Source organism: Mus pahari, chromosome 2 (assembly GCF_900095145.1).
Source record: "Mus pahari chromosome 2, PAHARI_EIJ_v1.1, whole genome shotgun sequence".
Taxonomy (NCBI): Eukaryota; Metazoa; Chordata; class Mammalia; order Rodentia; family Muridae; genus Mus; species Mus pahari.
In genome coordinates, this window is record NC_034591.1 from 69,239,567 (window position 1) to 69,245,874 (window position 6,308).

The 6,308-nt window shown below is 48.8% G+C and overlaps 1 pseudogene; it reads left to right on the forward strand.

Annotated features, from left to right (window-relative positions):
* Window positions 1–4,682: 4,682 nt before the first annotated feature.
* On the forward strand, window positions 4,683–5,156 carry LOC110316807 (annotated as a pseudogene).
* Window positions 5,157–6,308: the final 1,152 nt, after the last annotated feature.

Below are 6,308 nucleotides of genomic sequence, written 5' to 3' on the forward strand. Positions count from 1 at the left end.
GCCCCCTTCTCAGCCCCGCCCCCTCGCCACTCTCCGCGGTCCCTGGGGCCTTTTTCCTTCAGGCCTGGTCCCGCCCTTCTACCCAAGTCCCGCCTCCTCCCTCCTTCGCCCCACCTCCTGAGGGCCACAACCCAGCCCCAGGTCCCGCCCCCGCCCCGCTGCCTCACTCCCCGCCATAGGCTGACCTCAGGCGCCCTCAGGTGGCGCCCGCTGGGCAGTCCTTTCCTTCCTTGTCTATCTGATCTACAGTGCCCTAAGTTGGGTGAGGATACTTTCTCAAGTGTGAGGGAAGCAAAAGCTCTGGTCCTGGGAAGGAGAGAGAGAAGATCTTTGTGTAAAGAAACAGATTGTTACAGTCAGCTTGCAGTGTGATGTGCTCTTTAAGTTGTCAGAGTTACAGAAAAGCCCGAGGCAACTAGGTATTTCTTCTAGCTGGTGGCTCACCCAGTTTCTCAAAGCTCAGAAGAGTCGGAGAGCTACTGGTAGCCTGCTGAGCACTATATCAGAGAAGGGGACACTCTCAAGCCCTAAATTATGGATAAAGTTCTTGCCATAAACCAACAGGATGAAGAATTTGGGAAGGGTGCAAGACCTGGCCTACAGGAAGGGAGAATGGACTTTCTTGGTGTGAGGGGAAAAGCCATCGTCTTGCTTCAAATCAGTACAGCAGCAGTGTTTGGCTTTTCTCAGTGCTTATGTTGCTTTCTGCAGAATTGAATATTAAAAACTGCTTGGTTTACAAAGGTCTTTTGAAACCTGCACATCAACTTTTCCAGGAGCCAGAGCAGTTAGCACTCCCTCCCCTTGACGACCAGCCTTGGGAACTGAAGAAAAGCAGCATACTCTAGCCTCCACACCACTGAAGTGCACACCCCCTTTTGATTAACAACCAACATTTCTCCTGTGCAGAAGGGTCCTGCCCTTGAAGGAAGCAGAAGCCAATATCCTTGAAATGATAAAAGCCCACTCTTGGACTATGGAAAAGAGGCAATTAAGTGTTCCCAGACAGCTGTGACCAGTTTGTAGAAATACACCAGCTTCCAATAGCACAAGTTACTTTTCCCAGATCACAAAGGTCCCTTTCCACTACACGGTTCTGCCCCGCTGTCTGAACAAATGTTATCAGGTTTGAAGGACAGTATTCCTTTACTCTCTCCTATAATGCCAAGGCTTGGACATCCTGCTTGTGGTTTTTTTCTTTATAACCCCTCTTCACTTAGACCTGGGGGTTCACTCTCCTTCCTGTTCCATCAGGAAGGTTGGTGGCCCAAACTCCAGCTTGAATAAAGACCCTCATGCGATTATAGCGGGTTGTGATTCCCGGTGGTCTCTGGGGTTTTTACACTTTGGGCACTTTGGGCATTAAGTGTCAGGAGTACCCATTAAGTGTGAGGCCAAGGTGTGCTAAGGGTTCATGCTGCAGAACAGATCTAATGCCCGAGGGGCTTACTGGGGAGGAAGAGCGAAATGCCTTCTCAGAGTAGTGACACGAGAGAGACAAGAGGCTAGGCGACAGAACAAAACAGACACAGAGAGAGCTAGATCTGGGTGGCCAGGGTCTTTTAAAGGATGTTCCTGATGCATAGAGGAAGTGCTTAACTTGTATTGACCGTGGAAATGTGCTGCCGCCAAGGTCTGAGCAGCACACTGGCACAGCACCTGATTCACAACATTCCTCCTTTTAATATTAAAGGTGAAGAAGAAACTGAAGGAAAGATGTGAGGCTGGGAGGGAGGGCGTTGTTCTCTTTAAACTGTTTCCTGCTGTCTGGAGACCTAAGAAAGCTGGGATGCTGGCTAAGTCCTGTGAGAGCTAGCTCTTTCACTTGCTGTCCAGGCTCCGTGGGACCCTCTGGGGCTGGAAAGGATAGGCCTTGTCAGAGCAGTCTGCGAGGTGGGACCACCCGGGGCTAGCTGCTTTGAAGGTGTCCAGAATGCAGATGTTGGGTGAACACCTGGACCTGGCTGGATGCTGAAACACACATATTATTAGGGACAGAAGATATTTCCTTAGTGTACATTTGAAACTTTAGGCCCATGGTTCCAGTAGTTGAGGGAGGGAAGTCCAAGGACCAGGAAAAGGGAGAGAGAACTCACCCTCAGGAATAAACAGTATAGGCAGGTAGGGAAACAGGCCATTGACTGACAGAAGCACGTAGCTGGGGTGCTTTTGACCCATGAGCGGTGGATTTAAGTCAATTCTCTGAAGTGTCCAAGAATTTAAGTTCATAAAAAGAGGATCAGTTTTTGACAAGCATTGCCATTGTAACCTATACTGAAATCCACATTATACTGACACCTTCTGAGTCCTAGAAGCTTCAGAAATGGGTTTGGGTAAAAAACATGAACACCAGGAGTGTCTGAGGGATTTACTGAAGTCAAGCCAGCTCACACTGCCCTTTGCCCAGCTCATACCAACCAAGTTTGGCATTCATCCGTACTGACCCAGCTCAGAGCTCTATGGTATGCCCTGCCTCCTAACAGACAGGGCCCTAAGAGGCTCACTTCAGGGAAGAAGCACAGAAAATGGCTGACTTCTCAGAGTGGGGCACCGGGAAGCCCGAAGCTATGGATACCCCCAAGAAAGAGGAGAAAAGCACAAGGAGGCTCAGTAGTTGAGTCCAGGTACATGAAATATGAGAAACCCCAAAAAGGGCTCTGTCGCAGGAGGGACGCCATGGGAGGGAAGAATGCCTAAGAGCAGAGGAATGTACCCGATAGAGCATGTAGTTAAAAAATAAAATCCACACTAAACTGGTTACTTATGGCCGCTAGAACCAATCAATTCAGCGCCATCTTCCTCTTCCTCTTTTGTCCTCCATTCCCTCTCTCTACTCCATCTCTCTTTCCCCTCTCTAAAACTTTCAGCTCTGCCTTTCCTTCCACTGACCAATCACAGGTTCTAGACATATCTGACCCATTAAGATTTCACCTAACCACACCTGACTACAGGCACTCTTGAGGGAGCAGAACATACAAACAGCCATCCACAATGATGAGGACCGGTGACACGAAATCCACCATGCTAAGCCCACCCACCTAGACCTCTCATCCACCTCCACCAAAAGCATGTTCAGGAAGAGCTCCCAGTTAGACAGGACAATGTCAAAGAGAACAGAGTCCACATGGCCTTTGCAACCCTTCAGAAAGAGAAGGGTTCCCAAGAAGAGACAGAATCTGCAGGAGACCGTGCACATGGAGTCAGATGCTGCTGCTGCTGTCCCCACTGTGTGAGGGGGGGTCTGCTGTAGGAGAAGGCTAAGAAGGACTTGTTGGCCATGTATCTGGAGAAGGAGAGGCTGCAGGGGCAGGCACCAAAGCTTTGACACTAGCTGCTGCTTGGCAGGAACATCAGGAGCTGGCCGCCATACTCAATGCCCAGTCGGAGGTGCTGAGCCCATTCTAGTTGGTGACAGAGGGCTTCAAAGAGCAATGCGAGACAGAGACACTCATCACAGTTCTGGCTACCACTTGACACAGACCCCTGTGCAGGCCACACACAAGCAGGGAAGCAGCCAGAAGCTACTAGATGATCTACAGCTGGCTCTGAGGACTACCCTGTCACACCTGGAGACATCTGCTCCCCAGGCTCCAGGGCACAGGTGCCATCTCTGTTGGAGGAGCCCAAGGGTTTCATCAACAAAAAGGACCTGGAGCTCTGTAGAGACATCAGCCAGGTACTGGAACTTCCTCCAAGAAAGTTTCTGTCAAGAGAACCCCAGCCAGTGGTACCTTCAAGTCCAGTCACCTTCAGGGACCTCAGCTCCCTCCCAGGACAGGATGAACCACAGCACAGGCCTAAACCTTGAGTGCCTCAGGCAGCCTGCTCTGGTATGGTTTGAGCATTTCCCATCTGAACTTTTAGATTTTTTGATATTCTCTAGACCTTGTCCACATGACCTGAGGAAGTTCTGGTGAGGCAATATTCTGCACATTTCATGCAGTCTTTTCACACTTTCCACTTGAGACATTATTAGCACTTCTGGTTTGTGTTTGTGGTTTGAGACAGGGTCTCTCTGTAAAGTCCTGGCTGTCACTGAACCAAGTAACTGCCAAATCCCATTACCTGTCTTTGCTAAATTAAAGCAATAATAAGTTTTGATTGATATGTGGTCATGAGTGCTTGCTTGTGAGCTCTCTCTCTCTCTCTCTATCTCTCTCTCTCTCTCTCTGTATGGGGGACGGGAATACTCTTTGAAGCAAGCTCAGGCATGACAGAAATCTTCTGGGGAGCAGGGATTAAGGATTTTTCAGTGTGAACACAGACTGTGAAAGAGGGGCAGAGGGGCTTCCTCCCTTTATCCAGAAGTGGACTGGCTATTCCTGGTTGTCAACTTGACTCTCTCTGGAATGAACTATAGTCCAGAATTGGAGGGCTCATCTTTGATCCAGATCTTTAGGCTGAAAGTCACAAGTATCTGACCTGGATCTAGGTATGGAGATTAGGCCCAGACAAGGTCTTACACACCTTTAATATCAGGAGATTAAGGCAAGGAGATCTCTGAGTTCAAGGTCATCCTGTGACAAAACAAGTCCCAAATCCAGGAGTGGTGGTTGGGACACACCCTTAATCCTGGCCACGCCCTCTGCTGGAGACCCATATAAGGCCAAGAGAAGAAGCAAGATTCACTGTCATTCACCTGCTTGCATTTCCTTGCCAGCAGGTTGTCACCAAGGAGCTGGAGAGCCAAAGTGTATCTTAGACCCTGGGAGCAAGATGGATGTCCTGAGATCAGAGATTCTGCGGAAGCGGCAGCTGGTGGAGGACAGGAACCTGCTGGTAGAAAATAAAAAGTACTTCAAGCAGAGTAAACTTGCCAAAACAGAGGACGAAGCATATTTTGAAAGAAGCGGCTACAAGACACAGCCAAAAGAGGACGACCAGAAACCACCATCAAATCCAGTGCTGGAACTTGAACTTGCAGAGGAAAAACTTTCTATGACTCTTTCTAGGCAAGAGGTCATCAGAAGACTGAGAGAAAGAGGAGAACCAATTACACTGTTTGGGGAAAGCGATTATGATGCTTTCCAACGCTTAAGAAACATAGAGATTCTTGCACCAGAAGTGAGCAAGTGCCCCGGCCTGCGGGACACTTTATTCCATGGTCCTTGAAGGGGATCACAAACCTAGAGAGAAATGGGAATAAAGAAAGAGAAGTAGGCCATGCATGTTTGTCATAGTCTCTTTTACTAAGGGGAGATGCTCAGGTTATATACAATTTGGAGAGGGGCGATCAAAGGTATACAGTGAGAGAAATAATTGGAAAGGGTTATTTGCAAGTCTAATACATTTAGTGATTCATCTAGGGTCCTTGGTGCCACTGCCCTGGGACATAGCCTATCTGGGGTCCAGATCCTCCTGACAGTTCAAGGTGACAGCTCTGGGCAGCTCTGGAATGTGAGAAGTTTCCTCAGTCCTTGATGTCTGTTTAGGTCTTGCTGGTTCCCAGGAGTGGCCTTGCAGAGAGAGGGAGGGAAGGGCTCTTGACAAAGAACTATGTGGCTCTTAGCTACATACTGTGAAAACACCTGGGCTGCAGGATGACCTGGGTGTAAGATGCCTGGGTTTTCTCAACCTGGTCCCTGACAAGCAAGGGCTTAAGGAATGATCTGAAAGCAGCTTTGGACAAGATTGACCAGCAGTACTTGAAGGAAATTGTGGGTGGTCGGGAAGCTGGAGAGGAGGACACACTCAAAGTGTCCTGAAAGTTCACGGGGAAAACATCACTATGGAAGACTAGGAGGCCCTGGGGGAGTCCTTAGGGAAAGGTGAGGATCCTAAGGACATGGACATCATCACCAAGTTCCTGAAGTTTCTTCTTGGTGTTTGGGCTAAAGAACTGAATGCCAGAGAGGACTCCGTGAAGCAAAGCGTGAAGGGCAAACTGAACAGTGCTACCCACAAGCAGACTGAGTCCTACCTCAGACCGCTGTTCAGAAAGCTCCAGAAAAGGAATCTTCCTGATGATATTAAAGGGTCAATCACAGCTATTATTAAGTTCCTGTTGCCAGTCCACTTCTGGATAAAGGGAGGAAGCCCCTCTGCCCCTCTTTCACAGTCTGTGTTCACTCTGAAAAATCCTTAATCCCTGCTCCACAGGAGATTTCTGTCATGCCAGAGCTTGCTTCAAAGAATATTCCTGCTCTTTTGAGCTCTCTCTCTCTCAATCTCTCTCTATGGCTCTCTCTGACTCTCTCTCTCTCTCTCTCTCTCTCTCTCTCTCTCTCTCTCTCTCTCTCTCTCTCTCTGTGCATGCATTTCTGTGAGTAAGAGAGAGAAAAAGAGCACTCCCAAGCAAGCACACATGA